The sequence below is a fragment of the Diachasmimorpha longicaudata genome, unplaced genomic scaffold (genome assembly GCF_034640455.1).
Source record: "Diachasmimorpha longicaudata isolate KC_UGA_2023 unplaced genomic scaffold, iyDiaLong2 ctg00000076.1, whole genome shotgun sequence".
NCBI classification, from domain to species: domain Eukaryota; kingdom Metazoa; phylum Arthropoda; class Insecta; order Hymenoptera; family Braconidae; genus Diachasmimorpha; species Diachasmimorpha longicaudata.
In genome coordinates this window covers 557,789-578,787 of record NW_026973907.1, presented here as the reverse complement: position 1 = coordinate 578,787, position 20,999 = coordinate 557,789, and positions in this window count along the sequence as shown.

Here is a 20,999-nt window from a genome sequence, read left to right as displayed (position 1 = left end):
AACTGTTGCGGGTGAGTTATATCCAAGATTAGCTATTACTATGAAAAATTTTCTGATATGAACGAAGTTATCTCGAGAACCGTTGATCGCACATCTAAAATTTTTATTCCATCGGCTTCAGCTCGTCGAAATACACCGAGCAAAGAAATTTGAAACAGCTGTGAACTGTTGCGGGTGAGTTCTATCCAAGTTTAGCTATTACTAAGAAAAATTTTGTGATATGAACGAAGCTATCTCGAGAACCGTTGATCGCACCTGGAAAATTCCGGTGCCATCGGCTTCAGCTCGTCAAAATACACCTAGTAAAGAAGTTTAAAACAGCTGTGAACTGTTGCGGGTGAGTTATATCCAAGATTAGCTATCACTATGAAAAATTTTCTGATATGAACGAAGTTATCTCGAGAACCGTTGATCGCACATCTAAAATTTTTGTTCCATCGGCTTCAGCTCGTCGAAATACACCTAGTAACGAAGTTTGAAACAGCTGTGAACTGTTGCGGGTGTGTTATATCCAAGTTTAGCTATTACTAAGAAAAATTTTCTGATATGAACGAAGCTATCTCGAGAACCGTTGATCGCACCTGGAAAATTCCGGTGCCATCGGCTTCAGCTCGTCGAAATACCCCCGGAAGGAAATTTTCAAACGGCTGCATTCACTTGTCGGGGAAATAATTGCAGTCTTATCCGTTTTAGTGAAAATCGTGCGTTTCAGCAGCTGAAAAACACGTTTTGACGAAAAATTTGTTGAAATCTTGCATTTTGACGCTGTCCGACACCGTCGATGGCTGCATGGCATCATTTTGTAGTACCGCACGCATTTTTTATACCGATCCGACGCTGTTTTTTGATTCACATCTTTCGCCCTATGGTCGACGTTCTCCGAAGAACCGTTGATCGCACCTGGAAAATTCCGGTGCCATCGGCTTCAGCTCGTCGAAATACACCGAGCAAAGAAATTTGAAACAGCTGTGAACTGTTGCGGGTGAGTTCTATCCAAGTTTAGCTATTACTAAGAAAAATTTTGTGATATGAACGAAGCTATCTCGAGAACCGTTGATCGCACCTGGAAAATTCCGGTGCCATCGGCTTCAGCTCGTCGAAATACATCGAGCAATGACGTTTCAAACAGCTGTGAACCGTTGTGGGTGCGTTATATCCAAGTTTAGCTATTACTATGAAAAATTTTCTGATATGAACGAAGTTATCTCGAGAACCGTTGATCGCACCTGGAAAATTCCGGTGCCATCGGCTTCAGCTCGTCGAAATACACCCAGTAAAGAAGTTTAAAACAGCTGTGAACTGTTGCGGGTGAGTTATATCCAAGATTAGCTATTACTATGAAAAATTTTCTGATATGAACGAAGTTATCTCGAGAACCGTTGATCGCACATCTAAAATTTTTGTTCCATCGGCTTCAGCTCGTCGAAATACCCCCGGAAGGAAATTTTTAAACGGCTGCATTCACTTGTCGGGGAAATAATTGCAGTCTTATCCGTTTTAGTGAAAATCGTGCGTTTCAGCAGCTGAAAAACACGTTTTGACGAAAAATTTGTTGAAATCTTGCATTTTGACGCTGTCCGACACCGTCGATGGCTGCATGGCATCATTTTGTAGTACCGCACGCATTTTTTATACCGATCCGACGCTGTTTTTTGATTCACATCTTTCGCCCTATGGTCGACGTTCTCCGAAGAACCGTTGATCGCACCTGGAAAATTCCGGTGCCATCGGCTTCAGCTCGTCGAAATACACCGAGCAAAGAAATTTGAAACAGCTGTGAACTGTTGCGGGTGAGTTCTAACCAAGTTTAGCTATTACTAAGAAAAATTTTGTGATATGAACGAAGCTATCTCGAGAACCGTTGATCGCACCTGGAAAATTCCGGTGCCATCGGCTTCAGCTCGTCAAAATACACCTAGTAAAGAAGTTTAAAACAGCTGTGAACGGTTGCGGGTGAGTTATATCCAAGTTTAGCTATTACTAAGAAAAATTTTGTGATATGAACGAAGCTATCTCGAGAACCGTTGATCGCACCTGGAAAATTCCGGTGCCATCGGCTTCAGCTCGTCAAAATACACCTAGTAAAGAAGTTTAAAACAGCTGTGAACGGTTGCGGGTGAGTTATATCCAAGTTTAGCTATTACTAAGAAAAATTTTGTCATATGAACGAAGCTATCTCGAGAACCGTTGATCGCACCTGGAAAATTCCGGTGCCATCGGCTTCAGCTCGTCGAAATACACCGAGCAAAGAAATTTGAAACAGCTGTGAACTGTTGCGGGTGAGTTCTAACCAAGTTTAGCTATTACTAAGAAAAATTTTGTGATATGAACGAAGCTATCTCGAGAACCGTTGATCGCACCTGGAAAATTCCGGTGCCATCGGCTTCAGCTCGTCAAAATACACCTAGTAAAGAAGTTTAAAACAGCTGTGAACGGTTGCGGGTGAGTTATATCCAAGTTTAGCTATTACTAAGAAAAATTTTGTCATATGAACGAAGCTATCTCGAGAACCGTTGATCGCACCTGGAAAATTCCGGTGCCATCGGCTTCAGCTCGTCGAAATACATCGAGCAATGACGTTTCAAATAGCTGTGAACCGTTGTGGGTGCGTTATATCCAAGTTTAGCTATTACTATGAAAAATTTTCCGATATGAACGAAGTTATCTCGAGAACCGTTGATCGCACCTGGAAAATTCCGGTGCCATCGGCTTCAGCTCGTCGAAATACACCCAGTAAAGAAGTTTAAAACAGCTGTGAACTGTTGCGGGTGAGTTATATCCAAGATTAGCTATTACTATGAAAAATTTTCTGATATGAACGAAGTTATCTCGAGAACCGTTGATCGCACATCTAAAATTTTTGTTCCATCGGCTTCAGCTCGTCGAAATACCCCCGGAAGGAAATTTTCAAACGGCTGCATTCACTTGTCGGGGAAATAATTGCAGTCTTATCCGTTTTAGTGAAAATCGTGCGTTTCAGCAGCTGAAAAACACGTTTTGACGAAAAATTTGTTGAAATCTTGCATTTTGACGCTGTACGACACCGTCGATGGCTGCATGGCATCATTTTGTAGTACCGCACGCATTTTTTATACCGATCCGACGCTGTTTTTTTATTCACATCTTTCGCCCTATGGTCGACGTTCTCCGAAGAACCGTTGATCGCACCTGGAAAATTCCGGTGCCATCGGCTTCAGTTCGTCGAAATACACCGAGCAAAGAAGTTTGAAACAGCTGTGAACTGTTGCGGGTGAGTTATATCCAAGTTTAGCTATTACTAAGAAAAATTTTCTGATATGAACGAAGTTATCTCGAGAACCGTTGATCGCACATCTAAAATTTTTGTTCCATCGGCTTCAGCTCCTCGAAATACCCCCGGAAGGCAATTTTTAAACGGCTGCATTCACTTGTCGGGGAAATAATTGCAGTCTTATCCGTTTTAGTGAAAATCGTGCGTTTCAGCAGCTGAAAAACACGTTTTGACGAAAAATTTGTTGAAATCTTGCATTTTGACGCTGTCCGACACCGTCGATGGCTGCATGGCATCATTTTGTAGTACCGCACGCATTTTTTATACCGATCCGACGCTGTTTTTTGATTCACATCTTTCGCCCTATGGTCGACGTTCTCCGAAGAACCGTTGATCGCACTTGGAAAATTCCGGTGCCATCGGCTTCAGCTCGTCGAAATACACCTAGTAAAGAAGTTTAAAACAGCTGTGAACTGTTGCGGGTGAGTTATATCCAAGATTAGCTATTACTATGAAAAATTTTCTGATATGAACGAAGTTATCTCGAGAACCGTTGATCGCACATCTAAAATTTTTATTCCATCGGCTTCAGCTCGTCGAAATACACCGAGCAAAGAAATTTGAAACAGCTGTGAACTGTTGCGGGTGAGTTCTATCCAAGTTTAGCTATTACTAAGAAAAATTTTGTGATATGAACGAAGCTATCTCGAGAACCGTTGATCGCACCTGGAAAATTCCGGTGCCATCGGCTTCAGCTCGTCAAAATACACCTAGTAAAGGAGTTTAAAACAGCTGTGAACTGTTGCGGGTGAGTTATATCCAAGATTAGCTATTACTATGAAAAATTTTCTGATATGAACGAAGTTATCTCGAGAACCGTTGATCGCACATCTAAAATTTTTGTTCCATCGGCTTCAGCTCGTCGAAATACACCTAGTAACGAAGTTTGAAACAGCTGTGAACTGTTGCGGGTGTGTTATATCCAAGTTTAGCTATTACTAAGAAAAATTTTCTGATATGAACGAAGCTATCTCGAGAACCGTTGATCGCACCTGGAAAATTCCGGTGCCATCGGCTTCACCTCGTCGAAATACACCCAGTAAAGAAGTTTAAAACAGCTGTGAACTGTTGCGGGTGAGTTATATCCAAAATTAGCTATTACTATGAAAAATTTTCTGATATGAACGAAGTTATCTCGAGAACCGTTGATCGCACATCTAAAATTTTTGTTCCATCGGCTTCAGCTCGTCGAAATACCCCCGGAAGCGAATTTTTAAACGGCTGCATTCACTTGTCGGGGAAATAATTGCAGTCTTATCCGTTTTAGTGAAAATCGTGCGTTTCAGCAGCTGAAAAACACGTTTTGACGAAAAATTTGTTGAAATCTTGCATTTTGACGCTGTCCGACACCGTCGATGGCTGCATGGCATCATTTTGTAGTACCGCACGCATTTTTTATACCGATCCGACGCTGTTTTTTGATTCACATCTTTCGCCCTATGGTCGACGTTCTCCGAAGAACCGTTGATCGCACCTGGAAAATTCCGGTGCCATCGGCTTCAGCTCGTCGAAATACACCGAGCAAAGAAATTTGAAACAGCTGTGAACTGTTGCGGGTGAGTTCTAACCAAGTTTAGCTATTACTAAGAAAAATTTTGTGATATGAACGAAGCTATCTCGAGAACCGTTGATCGCACCTGGAAAATTCCGGTGCCATCGGCTTCAGCTCGTCGAAATACCCCCGGAAGGAAATTTTCAAACGGCTGCATTCACTTGTCGGGGAAATAATTGCAGTCTTATCCGTTTTAGTGAAAATCGTGCGTTTCAGCAGCTGAAAAACACGTTTTGACGAAAAATTTGTTGAAATCTTGCATTTTGACGCTGTCCGACACCGTCGATGGCTGCATGGCATCATTTTGTAGTACCGCACGCATTTTTTATACCGATCCGACGCTGTTTTTTGATTCACATCTTTCGCCCTATGGTCGACGTTCTCCGAAGAACCGTTGATCGCACCTGGAAAATTCCGGTGCCATCGGCTTCAGCTCGTCGAAATACACCGAGCAAAGAAATTTGAAACAGCTGTGAACTGTTGCGGGTGAGTTCTATCCAAGTTTAGCTATTACTAAGAAAAATTTTGTGATATGAACGAAGCTATCTCGAGAACCGTTGATCGCACCTGGAAAATTCCGGTGCCATCGGCTTCAGCTCGTCGAAATACATCGAGCAATGACGTTTCAAACAGCTGTGAACCGTTGTGGGTGCGTTATATCCAAGTTTAGCTATTACTATGAAAAATTTTCTGATATGAACGAAGTTATCTCGAGAACCGTTGATCGCACCTGGAAAATTCCGGTGCCATCGGCTTCAGCTCGTCGAAATACATCGAGCAAAGACGTTTCAAACAGCTGTGAACTGTTGTGGGTGCGTTATATCCAAGTTTAGCTAGTACTAAGAAAAATTTTCTGATATGAACGAAGCTATCTCGAGAACCGTTGATCGCACCTGGAAAATTCCGGTGCCATCGGCTTCAGCTCGTCAAAATACACCTAGTAAAGGAGTTTAAAACAGCTGTGAACTGTTGCGGGTGAGTTATATCCAAGATTAGCTATTACTATGAAAAATTTTCTGATATGAACGAAGTTATCTCGAGAACCGTTGATCGCACATCTAAAATTTTTGTTCCATCGGCTTCAGCTCGTCGAAATACACCTAGTAACGAAGTTTGAAACAGCTGTGAACTGTTGCGGGTGTGTTATATCCAAGTTTAGCTATTACTAAGAAAAATTTTCTGATATGAACGAAGCTATCTCGAGAACCGTTGATCGCACCTGGAAAATTCCGGTGCCATCGGCTTCACCTCGTCGAAATACACCCAGTAAAGAAGTTTAAAACAGCTGTGAACTGTTGCGGGTGAGTTATATCCAAAATTAGCTATTACTATGAAAAATTTTCTGATATGAACGAAGTTATCTCGAGAACCGTTGATCGCACATCTAAAATTTTTGTTCCATCGGCTTCAGCTCGTCGAAATACCCCCGGAAGCGAATTTTTAAACGGCTGCATTCACTTGTCGGGGAAATAATTGCAGTCTTATCCGTTTTAGTGAAAATCGTGCGTTTCAGCAGCTGAAAAACACGTTTTGACGAAAAATTTGTTGAAATCTTGCATTTTGACGCTGTCCGACACCGTCGATGGCTGCATGGCATCATTTTGTAGTACCGCACGCATTTTTTATACCGATCCGACGCTGTTTTTTGATTCACATCTTTCGCCCTATGGTCGACGTTCTCCGAAGAACCGTTGATCGCACCTGGAAAATTCCGGTGCCATCGGCTTCAGCTCGTCGAAATACACCGAGCAAAGAAATTTGAAACAGCTGTGAACTGTTGCGGGTGAGTTCTAACCAAGTTTAGCTATTACTAAGAAAAATTTTGTGATATGAACGAAGCTATCTCGAGAACCGTTGATCGCACCTGGAAAATTCCGGTGCCATCGGCTTCAGCTCGTCAAAATACACCTAGTAAAGAAGTTTAAAACAGCTGTGAACGGTTGCGGGTGAGTTATATCCAAGTTTAGCTATTACTAAGAAAAATTTTGTCATATGAACGAAGCTATCTCGAGAACCGTTGATCGCACCTGGAAAATTCCGGTGCCATCGGCTTCAGCTCGTCGAAATACACCGAGCAAAGAAATTTGAAACAGCTGTGAACTGTTGCGGGTGAGTTCTAACCAAGTTTAGCTATTACTAAGAAAAATTTTGTGATATGAACGAAGCTATCTCGAGAACCGTTGATCGCACCTGGAAAATTCCGGTGCCATCGGCTTCAGCTCGTCAAAATACACCTAGTAAAGAAGTTTAAAACAGCTGTGAACGGTTGCGGGTGAGTTATATCCAAGTTTAGCTATTACTAAGAAAAATTTTGTCATATGAACGAAGCTATCTCGAGAACCGTTGATCGCACCTGGAAAATTCCGGTGCCATCGGCTTCAGCTCGTCGAAATACATCGAGCAATGACGTTTCAAACAGCTGTGAACCGTTGTGGGTGCGTTATATCCAAGTTTAGCTATTACTATGAAAAATTTTCCGATATGAACGAAGTTATCTCGAGAACCGTTGATCGCACCTGGAAAATTCCGGTGCCATCGGCTTCAGCTCGTCGAAATACACCCAGTAAAGAAGTTTAAAACAGCTGTGAACTGTTGCGGGTGAGTTATATCCAAGATTAGCTATTACTATGAAAAATTTTCTGATATGAACGAAGTTATCTCGAGAACCGTTGATCGCACATCTAAAATTTTTGTTCCATCGGCTTCAGCTCGTCGAAATACCCCCGGAAGGAAATTTTCAAACGGCTGCATTCACTTGTCGGGGAAATAATTGCAGTCTTATCCGTTTTAGTGAAAATCGTGCGTTTCAGCAGCTGAAAAACACGTTTTGACGAAAAATTTGTTGAAATCTTGCATTTTGACGCTGTACGACACCGTCGATGGCTGCATGGCATCATTTTGTAGTACCGCACGCATTTTTTATACCGATCCGACGCTGTTTTTTTATTCACATCTTTCGCCCTATGGTCGACGTTCTCCGAAGAACCGTTGATCGCACCTGGAAAATTCCGGTGCCATCGGCTTCAGTTCGTCGAAATACACCGAGCAAAGAAGTTTGAAACAGCTGTGAACTGTTGCGGGTGAGTTATATCCAAGTTTAGCTATTACTAAGAAAAATTTTCTGATATGAACGAAGTTATCTCGAGAACCGTTGATCGCACATCTAAAATTTTTGTTCCATCGGCTTCAGCTCCTCGAAATACCCCCGGAAGGAAATTTTTAAACGGCTGCATTCACTTGTCGGGGAAATAATTGCAGTCTTATCCGTTTTAGTGAAAATCGTGCGTTTCAGCAGCTGAAAAACACGTTTTGACGAAAAATTTGTTGAAATCTTGCATTTTGACGCTGTCCGACACCGTCGATGGCTGCATGGCATCATTTTGTAGTACCGCACGCATTTTTTATACCGATCCGACGCTGTTTTTTGATTCACATCTTTCGCCCTATGGTCGACGTTCTCCGAAGAACCGTTGATCGCACTTGGAAAATTCCGGTGCCATCGGCTTCAGCTCGTCGAAATACACCTAGTAAAGAAGTTTAAAACAGCTGTGAACTGTTGCGGGTGAGTTATATCCAAGATTAGCTATTACTATGAAAAATTTTCTGATATGAACGAAGTTATCTCGAGAACCGTTGATCGCACATCTAAAATTTTTATTCCATCGGCTTCAGCTCGTCGAAATACACCGAGCAAAGAAATTTGAAACAGCTGTGAACTGTTGCGGGTGAGTTCTATCCAAGTTTAGCTATTACTAAGAAAAATTTTGTGATATGAACGAAGCTATCTCGAGAACCGTTGATCGCACCTGGAAAATTCCGGTGCCATCGGCTTCAGCTCGTCAAAATACACCTAGTAAAGAAGTTTAAAACAGCTGTGAACTATTGCGGGTGAGTTATATCCAAGATTAGCTATCACTATGAAAAATTTTCTGATATGAACGAAGTTATCTCGAGAACCGTTGATCGCACATCTAAAATTTTTGTTCCATCGGCTTCAGCTCGTCGAAATACACCTAGTAACGAAGTTTGAAACAGCTGTGAACTGTTGCGGGTGTGTTATATCCAAGTTTAGCTATTACTAAGAAAAATTTTCTGATATGAACGAAGCTATCTCGAGAACCGTTGATCGCACCTGGAAAATTCCGGTGCCATCGGCTTCAGCTCGTCGAAATACCCCCGGAAGGAAATTTTCAAACGGCTGCATTCACTTGTCGGGGAAATAATTGCAGTCTTATCCGTTTTAGTGAAAATCGTGCGTTTCAGCAGCTGAAAAACACGTTTTGACGAAAAATTTGTTGAAATCTTGCATTTTGACGCTGTCCGACACCGTCGATGGCTGCATGGCATCATTTTGTAGTACCGCACGCATTTTTTATACCGATCCGACGCTGTTTTTTGATTCACATCTTTCGCCCTATGGTCGACGTTCTCCGAAGAACCGTTGATCGCACCTGGAAAATTCCGGTGCCATCGGCTTCAGCTCGTCGAAATACACCGAGCAAAGAAATTTGAAACAGCTGTGAACTGTTGCGGGTGAGTTCTATCCAAGTTTAGCTATTACTAAGAAAAATTTTGTGATATGAACGAAGCTATCTCGAGAACCGTTGATCGCACCTGGAAAATTCCGGTGCCATCGGCTTCAGCTCGTCGAAATACATCGAGCAATGACGTTTCAAACAGCTGTGAACCGTTGTGGGTGCGTTATATCCAAGTTTAGCTATTACTATGAAAAATTTTCTGATATGAACGAAGTTATCTCGAGAACCGTTGATCGCACCTGGAAAATTCCGGTGCCATCGGCTTCAGCTCGTCGAAATACACCCAGTAAAGAAGTTTAAAACAGCTGTGAACTGTTGCGGGTGAGTTATATCCAAGATTAGCTATTACTATGAAAAATTTTCTGATATGAACGAAGTTATCTCGAGAACCGTTGATCGCACATCTAAAATTTTTGTTCCATCGGCTTCAGCTCGTCGAAATACCCCCGGAAGGAAATTTTTAAACGGCTGCATTCACTTGTCGGGGAAATAATTGCAGTCTTATCCGTTTTAGTGAAAATCGTGCGTTTCAGCAGCTGAAAAACACGTTTTGACGAAAAATTTGTTGAAATCTTGCATTTTGACGCTGTCCGACACCGTCGATGGCTGCATGGCATCATTTTGTAGTACCGCACGCATTTTTTATACCGATCCGACGCTGTTTTTTGATTCACATCTTTCGCCCTATGGTCGACGTTCTCCGAAGAACCGTTGATCGCACCTGGAAAATTCCGGTGCCATCGGCTTCAGCTCGTCGAAATACACCGAGCAAAGAAATTTGAAACAGCTGTGAACTGTTGCGGGTGAGTTCTAACCAAGTTTAGCTATTACTAAGAAAAATTTTGTGATATGAACGAAGCTATCTCGAGAACCGTTGATCGCACCTGGAAAATTCCGGTGCCATCGGCTTCAGCTCGTCAAAATACACCTAGTAAAGAAGTTTAAAACAGCTGTGAACGGTTGCGGGTGAGTTATATCCAAGTTTAGCTATTACTAAGAAAAATTTTGTCATATGAACGAAGCTATCTCGAGAACCGTTGATCGCACCTGGAAAATTCCGGTGCCATCGGCTTCAGCTCGTCGAAATACACCGAGCAAAGAAATTTGAAACAGCTGTGAACTGTTGCGGGTGAGTTCTAACCAAGTTTAGCTATTACTAAGAAAAATTTTGTGATATGAACGAAGCTATCTCGAGAACCGTTGATCGCACCTGGAAAATTCCGGTGCCATCGGCTTCAGCTCGTCAAAATACACCTAGTAAAGAAGTTTAAAACAGCTGTGAACGGTTGCGGGTGAGTTATATCCAAGTTTAGCTATTACTAAGAAAAATTTTGTCATATGAACGAAGCTATCTCGAGAACCGTTGATCGCACCTGGAAAATTCCGGTGCCATCGGCTTCAGCTCGTCGAAATACATCGAGCAATGACGTTTCAAACAGCTGTGAACCGTTGTGGGTGCGTTATATCCAAGTTTAGCTATTACTATGAAAAATTTTCCGATATGAACGAAGTTATCTCGAGAACCGTTGATCGCACCTGGAAAATTCCGGTGCCATCGGCTTCAGCTCGTCGAAATACACCCAGTAAAGAAGTTTAAAACAGCTGTGAACTGTTGCGGGTGAGTTATATCCAAAATTAGCTATTACTATGAAAAATTTTCTGATATGAACGAAGTTATCTCGAGAACCGTTGATCGCACATCTAAAATTTTTGTTCCATCGGCTTCAGCTCGTCGAAATACCCCCGGAAGGAAATTTTCAAACGGCTGCATTCACTTGTCGGGGAAATAATTGCAGTCTTATCCGTTTTAGTGAAAATCGTGCGTTTCAGCAGCTGAAAAACACGTTTTGACGAAAAATTTGTTGAAATCTTGCATTTTGACGCTGTACGACACCGTCGATGGCTGCATGGCATCATTTTGTAGTACCGCACGCATTTTTTATACCGATCCGCCGCTGTTTTTTTATTCACATCTTTCGCCCTATGGTCGACGTTCTCCGAAGAACCGTTGATCGCACCTGGAAAATTCCGGTGCCATCGGCTTCAGTTCGTCGAAATACACCGAGCAAAGAAGTTTGAAACAGCTGTGAACTGTTGCGGGTGAGTTATATCCAAGTTTAGCTATTACTAAGAAAAATTTTCTGATATGAACGAAGTTATCTCGAGAACCGTTGATCGCACATCTAAAATTTTTGTTCCATCGGCTTCAGCTCGTCGAAATACCCCCGGAAGGAAATTTTTAAACGGCTGCATTCACTTGTCGGGGAAATAATTGCAGTCTTATCCGTTTTAGTGAAAATCGTGCGTTTCAGCAGCTGAAAAACACGTTTTGACGAAAAATTTGTTGAAATCTTGCATTTTGACGCTGTCCGACACCGTCGATGGCTGCATGGCATCATTTTGTAGTACCGCACGCATTTTTTATACCGATCCGACGCTGTTTTTTGATTCACATCTTTCGCCCTATGGTCGACGTTCTCCGAAGAACCGTTGATCGCACTTGGAAAATTCCGGTGCCATCGGCTTCAGCTCGTCGAAATACACCTAGTAAAGAAGTTTAAAACAGCTGTGAACTGTTGCGGGTGAGTTATATCCAAGATTAGCTATTACTATGAAAAATTTTCTGATATGAACGAAGTTATCTCGAGAACCGTTGATCGCACATCTAAAATTTTTGTTCCATCGGCTTCAGCTCGTCGAAATACACCGAGCAAAGAAATTTGAAACAGCTGTGAACTGTTGCGGGTGAGTTCTATCCAAGTTTAGCTATTACTAAGAAAAATTTTGTGATATGAACGAAGCTATCTCGAGAACCGTTGATCGCACCTGGAAAATTCCGGTGCCATCGGCTTCAGCTCGTCAAAATACACCTAGTAAAGAAGTTTAAAATAGCTGTGAACTGTTGCGGGTGAGTTATATCCAAGTTTAGCTATTACTAAGAAAAATTTTGTCATATGAACGAAGCTATCTCGAGAACCGTTGATCGCACCTGGAAAATTCCGGTGCCATCGGCTTCAGCTCGTCGAAATACATCGAGCAATGACGTTTCAAACAGCTGTGAACCGTTGTGGGTGCGTTATATCCAAGTTTAGCTATTACTATGAAAAATTTTCTGATATGAACGAAGTTATCTCGAGAACCGTTGATCGCACCTGGAAAATTCCGGTGCCATCGGCTTCAGCTCGTCGAAATACACCGAGCAAAGAAATTTGAAACAGCTGTGAACTGTTGCGGGTGAGTTCTATCCAAGTTTAGCTATTACTAAGAAAAATTTTGTGATATGAACGAAGCTATCTCGAGAACCGTTGATCGCACCTGGAAAATTCCGGTGCCATCGGCTTCAGCTCGTCAAAATACACCTAGTAAAGAAGTTTAAAACAGCTGTGAACTGTTGCGGGTGAGTTATATCCAAGTTTAGCTATTACTAAGAAAAATTTTGTCATATGAACGAAGCTATCTCGAGAACCGTTGATCGCACCTGGAAAATTCCGGTGCCATCGGCTTCAGCTCGTCGAAATACATCGAGCAATGACGTTTCAAACAGCTGTGAACCGTTGTGGGTGCGTTATATCCAAGTTTAGCTATTACTATGAAAAATTTTCTGATATGAACGAAGTTATCTCGAGAACCGTTGATCGCACCTGGAAAATTCCGGTGCCATCGGCTTCAGCTCGTCGAAATACACCCAGTAAAGAAGTTTAAAACAGCTGTGAACTGTTGCGGGTGAGTTATATCCAAGATTAGCTATTACTATGAAAAATTTTCTGATATGAACGAAGTTATCTCGAGAACCGTTGATCGCACATCTAAAATTTTTGTTCCATCGGCTTCAGCTCGTCGAAATACCCCCGGTAGGGAATTTTTAAACGGCTGCATTCACTTGTCGGGGAAATAATTGCAGTCTTATCCGTTTTAGTGAAAATCGTGCGTTTCAGCAGCTGAAAAACACGTTTTGACGAAAAATTTGTTGAAATCTTGCATTTTGACGCTGTACGACACCGCCGATGGCTGCATGGCATCATTTTGTAGTACCGCACGCATTTTTTATACCGATCCGACGCTGTTTTTTTATTCACATCTTTCGCCCTATGGTCGACGTTCTCCGAAGAACCGTTGATCGCACCTGGAAAATTCCGGTGCCATCGGCTTCAGTTCGTCGAAATACACCGAGCAAAGAAGTTTGAAACAGCTGTGAACTGTTGCGGGTGAGTTATATCCAAGTTTAGCTATTACTAAGAAAAATTTTCTGATATGAACGAAGTTATCTCGAGAACCGTTGATCGCACATCTAAAATTTTTGTTCCATCGGCTTCAGCTCGTCGAAATACCCCCGGAAGGAAATTTTTAAACGGCTGCATTCACTTGTCGGGGAAATAATTGCAGTCTTATCCGTTTTAGTGAAAATCGTGCGTTTCAGCAGCTGAAAAACACGTTTTGACGAAAAATTTGTTGAAATCTTGCATTTTGACGCTGTCCGACACCGTCGATGGCTGCATGGCATCATTTTGTAGTACCGCACGCATTTTTTATACCGATCCGACGCTGTTTTTTGATTCACATCTTTCGCCCTATGGTCGACGTTCTCCGAAGAACCGTTGATCGCACCTGGAAAATTCCGGTGCCATCGGCTTCAGCTCGTCGAAATACACCGAGCAAAGAAATTTGAAACAGCTGTGAACTGTTGCGGGTGAGTTCTATCCAAGTTTAGCTATTACTAAGAAAAATTTTGTGATATGAACGAAGCTATCTCGAGAACCGTTGATCGCACCTGGAAAATTCCGGGGCCATCGGCTTCAGCTCGTCAAAATACACCTAGTAAAGAAGTTTGAAACAGCTGTGAACTGTTGCGGGTGAGTTATATCCAAGTTTAGCTATTACTAAGAAAAATTTTGTGATATGAACGAAGCTATCTCGAGAACCGTTGATCGCACCTGGAAAATTCCGGTGCCATCGGCTTCAGCTCGTGGAAATACATCGAGCAATGACGTTTCAAACAGCTGTGAACCGTTGTGGGTGCGTTATATCCAAGTTTAGCTATTACTATGAAAAATTTTCTGATATGAACGAAGTTATCTCGAGAACCGTTGATCGCACCTGGAAAATTCCGGTGCCATCGGCTTCAGCTCGTCGAAATACACCCAGTAAAGAAGTTTAAAACAGCTGTGAACTGTTGCGGGTGAGTTATATCCAAGATTAGCTATTACTATGAAAAATTTTCTGATATGAACGAAGTTATCTCGAGAACCGTTGATCGCACATCTAAAATTTTTGTTCCATCGGCTTCAGCTCGTCGAAATACCCCCGGAAGGAAATTTTCAAACGGCTGCATTCACTTGTCGGGGAAATAATTGCAGTCTTATCCGTTTTAGTGAAAATCGTGCGTTTCAGCAGCTGAAAAACACGTTTTGACGAAAAATTTGTTGAAATCTTGCATTTTGACGCTGTACGACACCGTCGATGGCTGCATGGCATCATTTTGTAGTACCGCACGCATTTTTTATACCGATCCGACGCTGTTTTTTTATTCACATCTTTCGCCCTATGGTCGACGTTCTCCGAAGAACCGTTGATCGCACCTGGAAAATTCCGGTGCCATCGGCTTCAGTTCGTCGAAATACACCGAGCAAAGAAGTTTGAAACAGCTGTGAACTGTTGCGGGTGAGTTATATCCAAGTTTAGCTATTACTAAGAAAAATTTTCTGATATGAACGAAGTTATCTCGAAAACCGTTGATCGCACATCTAAAATTTTTGTTCCATCGGCTTCAGCTCGTCGAAATACCCCCGGAAGGAAATTTTTAAACGGCTGCATTCACTTGTCGGGGAAATAATTGCAGTCTTATCCGTTTTAGTGAAAATCGTGCGTTTCAGCAGCTGAAAAACACGTTTTGACGAAAAATTTGTTGAAATCTTGCATTTTGACGCTGTCCGACACCGTCGATGGCTGCATGGCATCATTTTGTAGTACCGCACGCATTTTTTATACCGATCCGACGCTGTTTTTTGATTCACATCTTTCGCCCTATGGTCGACGTTCTCCGAAGAACCGTTGATCGCACCTGGAAAATTCCGGTGCCATCGGCTTCAGCTCGTCGAAATACACCGAGCAAAGAAATTTGAAACAGCTGTGAACTGTTGCGGGTGAGTTCTATCCAAGTTTAGCTATTACTAAGAAAAATTTTGTGATATGAACGAAGCTATCTCGAGAACCGTTGATCGCACCTGGAAAATTCCGGGGCCATCGGCTTCAGCTCGTCAAAATACACCTAGTAAAGAAGTTTAAAACAGCTGTGAACTGTTGCGGGTGAGTTATATCCACGTTTAGCTATTACTAAGAAAAATTTTGTCATATGAACGAAGCTATCTCGAGAACCGTTGATCGCACCTGGAAAATTCCGGTGCCATCGGCTTCAGCTCGTCGAAATACATCGAGCAATGACGTTTCAAACAGCTGTGAACCGTTGTGGGTGCGTTATATCCAAGTTTAGCTATTACTATGAAAAATTTTCTGATATGAACGAAGTTATCTCGAGAACCGTTGATCGCACCTGGAAAATTCCGGTGCCATCGGCTTCAGCTCGTCGAAATACACCTAGTAAAGAAGTTTGAAACAGCTGTGAACTGTTGCGGGTGAGTTATATCCAAGATTAGCTATTACTATGAAAAATTTTCTGATATGAACGAAGTTATCTCGAGAACCGTTGATCGCACATCTAAAATTTTTGTTCCATCGGCTTCAGCTCGTCGAAATACACCTAGTAACGAAGTTTGAAACAGCTGTGAACTGTTGCGGGTGAGTTATATCCACGTTTAGCTATTACTAAGAAAAATTTTGTCATATGAACGAAGCTATCTCGAGAACCGTTGATCGCACCTGGAAAATTCCGGTGCCATCGGCTTCAGCTCGTCGAAATACATCGAGCAATGACGTTTCAAACAGCTGTGAACCGTTGTGGGTGCGTTATATCCAAGTTTAGCTATTACTATGAAAAATTTTCTGATATGAACGAAGTTATCTCGAGAACCGTTGATCGCACCTGGAAAATTCCGGTGCCATCGGCTTCAGCTCGTCGAAATACACCTAGTAAAGAAGTTTAAAACAGCTGTGAACTGTTGCGGGTGAGTTATATCCAAGATTAGCTATTACTATGAAAAATTTTCTGATATGAACGAAGTTATCTCGAGAACCGTTGATCGCACATCTAAAATTTTTGTTCCATCGGCTTCAGCTCGTCGAAATACACCTAGTAACGAAGTTTGAAACAGCTGTGAACTGTTGCGGGTGTGTTATATCCAAGTTTAGCTATTACTAAGAAAAATTTTGTGATATGAACGAAGCTATCTCGAGAACCGTTGATCGCACCTGGAAAATTCCGGTGCCATCGGCTTCAGCTCGTCAAAATACATCGAGCAAAGACGTTTCAAACAGCTGTGAACTGTTGTGGGTGCGTTATATCCAAGTTTAGCTATTACTAAGAAAAATTTTCTGATATGAACGAAGCTATCTCGAGAACCGTTGATCGCACCTCGAAAATTCCGGTGCCATCGGCTTCAGCTCGTCGAAATACATCGAGCAATGACGTTTCAAACAGCTGTGAACCGTTGTGGGTGCGTTATATCCAAGTTTAGCTATTACTATGAAAAATTTTCTGATATGAACGAAGTTATCTCGAGAACCGTTGATCGCACCTGGAAAATTCCGGTGCCATCGGCTTCAGCTCGTCGAAATACACCCAGTAAAGAAGTTTAAAACAGCTGTGAACTGTTGCGGGTGAGTTATATCCAAGATTAGCTATTACTATGAAAAATTTTCTGATATGAACGAAGTTATCTCGAGAACCGTTGATCGCACATCTAAAATTTTTGTTCCATCGGCTTCAGCTCGTCGAAATACCCCCGGTAGGAAATTTTTAAACGGCTGCATTCACTTGTCGGGGAAATAATTGCAGTCTTATCCGTTTTAGTGAAAATCGGGCGTTTCAGCAGCTGAAAAACACGTTTTAACGAAAAATTTGTTGAAATCTTGCATTTTGACGCTGTACGACACCGTCGATGGCTGCATGGCATCATTTTGTAGTACCGCACGCATTTTTTATACCGATCCGACGCTGTTTTTTGATTCACATCTTTCGCCCTATGGTCGACGTTCTCCGAAGAACCGTTGATCGCACTTGGAAAATTCCGGTGCCATCGGCTTCAGCTCGTCGAAATACACCTAGTAAAGAAGTTTAAAACAGCTGTGAACTGTTGCGGGTGAGTTATATCCAAGATTAGCTATTACTATGAAAAATTTTCTGATATGAACGAAGTTATCTCGAGAACCGTTGATCGCACATCTTAAATTTTTGTTCCATCGGCTTCAGCTCGTCGAAATACACCTAGTAACGAAGTTTGAAACAGCTCTGAACTGTTGCGGGTGTGTTATATCCAAGTTTAGCTATTACTAAGAAAAATTTTCTGATATGAACGAAGCTATCTCGAGAACCGTTGATCGCACCTGGAAAATTCCGGTGCCATCGGCTTCAGCTCGTCGAAATACATCGAGCAAATACGTTTCAAACAGCTGTGAACTGTTGTGGGTGCGTTATATCCAAGTTTAGCTATTACTATGAAAAATTTTCTGATATGAACGAAGTTATCTCGAGAACCGTTGATCGCACATCTAAAATTTTTGTTCCATCGGCTTCAGCTCGTCGAAATACCCCCGGAAGGAAATTTTTAAACGGCTGCATTCACTTGTCGGGGAAATAATTGCAGTCTTATCCGTTTTAGTGAAAATCGTGCGTTTCAGCAGCTGAAAAACACGTTTTGACGAAAAATTTGTTGAAATCTTGCATTTTGACGCTGTCCCACACCGTCGATGGCTGCATGGCATCATTTTGTAGTACCGCACGCATTTTTTATACCGATCCGACGCTGTTTTTTGATTCACATCTTTCGCCCTATGGTCGACGTTCTCCGAAGAACCGTTGATCGCACCTGGAAAATTCCGGTGCCATCGGCTTCAGCTCGTCGAAATACACCGAGCAAAGAAATTTGAAACAGCTGTGAACTGTTGCGGGTGAGTTCTATCCAAGTTTAGCTATTACTAAGAAAAATTTTGTGATATGAACGAAGCTATCTCGAGAACCGTTGATCGCACCTGGAAAATTCCGGTGCCATCGGCTTCAGCTCGTCAAAATACACCTAGTAAAGAAGTTTAAAACAGCTGTGAACGGTTGCGGGTGAGTTATATCCAAGTTTAGCTATTACTAAGAAAAATTTTGTCATATGAACGAAGCTATCTCGAGAACCGTTGATCGCACCTGGAAAATTCCGGTGCCATCGGCTTCAGCTCGTCGAAATACATCGAGCAATGACGTTTCAAACAGCTGTGAACCGTTGTGGGTGCGTTATATCCAAGTTTAGCTATTACTATGAAAAATTTTCTGATATGAACGAAGTTATCTCGAGAACCGTTGATCGCACCTGGAAAATTCCGGTGCCATCGGCTTCAGCTCGTCGAAATACACCCAGTAAAGAAGTTTAAAACAGCTGTGAACTGTTGCGGGTGAGTTATATCCAAGATTAGCTATTACTATGAAAAATTTTCTGATATGAACGAAGTTATCTCGAGAACCGTTGATCGCACATCTAAAATTTTTGTTCCATCGGCTTCAGCTCGTCGAAATACCCCCGGAAGGAAATTTTCAAACGGCTGCATTCACTTGTCGGGGAAATAATTGCAGTCTTATCCGTTTTAGTGAAAATCGTGCGTTTCCGCAGCTGAAAAACACGTTTTGACGAAAAATTTGTTGAAATCTTGCATTTTGACGCTGTACGACACCGTCGATGGCTGCATGGCATCATTTTGTAGTACCGCACGCATTTTTTATACCGATCCGACGCTGTTTTTTTATTCACATCTTTCGCCCTATGGTCGACGTTCTCCGAAGAACCGTTGATCGCACCTGGAAAATTCCGGTGCCATCGGCTTCAGCTCGTCGAAATACACCTAGTAAAGAAGTTTGAAACAGCTGTGAACTGTTGCGGGTGAGTTATATCCAAGTTTAGCTATTACTATGAAAAATTTTCTGATATGAACGAAGTTATCTCGAGAACCGTTGATCGCACATCTAAAATTTTTGTTCCATCGGCTTCAGCTCGTCGAAATACCCCCGGTAGGGAATTTTTAAACGGCTGCATTCACTTGTCGGGGAAATAATTGCAGTCTTATTCGTTTTAGTGAAAATTGGGCGTTTCAGCAGCTGAAAAACACGTTTTGACGAAAAATTTGTTGAAATCTTGTATTTTGACGCTGTACGACACCGTCGATGGCTGCATGGCATCATTTTGTAGTACCGCACGCATTTTTTATACCGATCCGACGCTGTTTTTTTATTCACATCTTTCGCCCTATGGTCGACGTTCTCCGAAGAACCGTTGATCGCACCTGGAAAATTCCGGTGCCATCGGCTTCAGCTCGTCGAAATACACCTAGTAACGAAGTTTGAAACAGCTCTGAACTGTTGCGGGTGTGTTATATCCAAGTTTAGCTATTACTAAGAAAAATTTTCTGATATGAACGAAGCTATCTCGAGAACCGTTGATCGCACCTGGAAAATTCCGGTGCCATCGGCTTCAGCTCGTCGAAATACATCGAGCAAATACGTTTCAAACAGCTGTGAACTGTTGTGGGTGCGTTATATCCAAGTTTAGCTATTACTAAGAAAAATTTTCTGATATGAACGAAGCTATCTCGAGAACCGTTGATCGCACCTGGAAAATTCCGGTGCCATCGGCTTCAGCTCGTCGAAATACATCGAGCGAAGACGTTTCAAACAGCTGTGAACTGTTGTGGGTGCGTTATATCCAAGTTTAGCTAGTACTAAGAAAAATTTTCTGATATGAACGAAGCTATCTCGAGAACCGTTGATCGCACCTGGAAAATTCCGGTGCCATCGGCTTCAGCTCGTCAAAATACACCTAGTAAAGGAGTTTAAAACAGCTGTGAACTGTTGCGGGTGAGTTATATCCAAGATTAGCTATTACTATGAAAAATTTTCTGATATGAACGAAGTTATCTCGAGAACCGTTGATCGCACATCTAAAATTTTTGTTCCATCGGCTTCAGCTCGTCGAAATACACCTAGTAACGAAGTTTGAAACAGCTGTGAACTGTTGCGGGTGTGTTATATCCAAGTTTAGCTATTACTAAGAAAAATTTTCTGATATGAACGAAGCTATCTCGAGAACCGTTGATCGCACCTGGAAAATTCCGGTGCCATCGGCTTCACCTCGTCGAAATACACCCAGTAAAGAAGTTTAAAACAGCTGTGAACTGTTGCGGGTGAGTTATATCCAAAATTAGCTATTACTATGAAAAATTTTCTGATATGAACGAAGTTATCTCGAGAACCGTTGATCGCACATCTAAAATTTTTGTTCCATCGGCTTCAGCTCGTCGAAATACCCCCGGAAGGAAATTTTTAAACGGCTGCATTCACTTGTCGGGGAAATAATTGCAGTCTTATCCGTTTTAGTGAAAATCGTGCGTTTCAGCAGCTGAAAAACACGTTTTGACGAAAAATTTGTTGAAATCTTGCATTTTGACGCTGTCC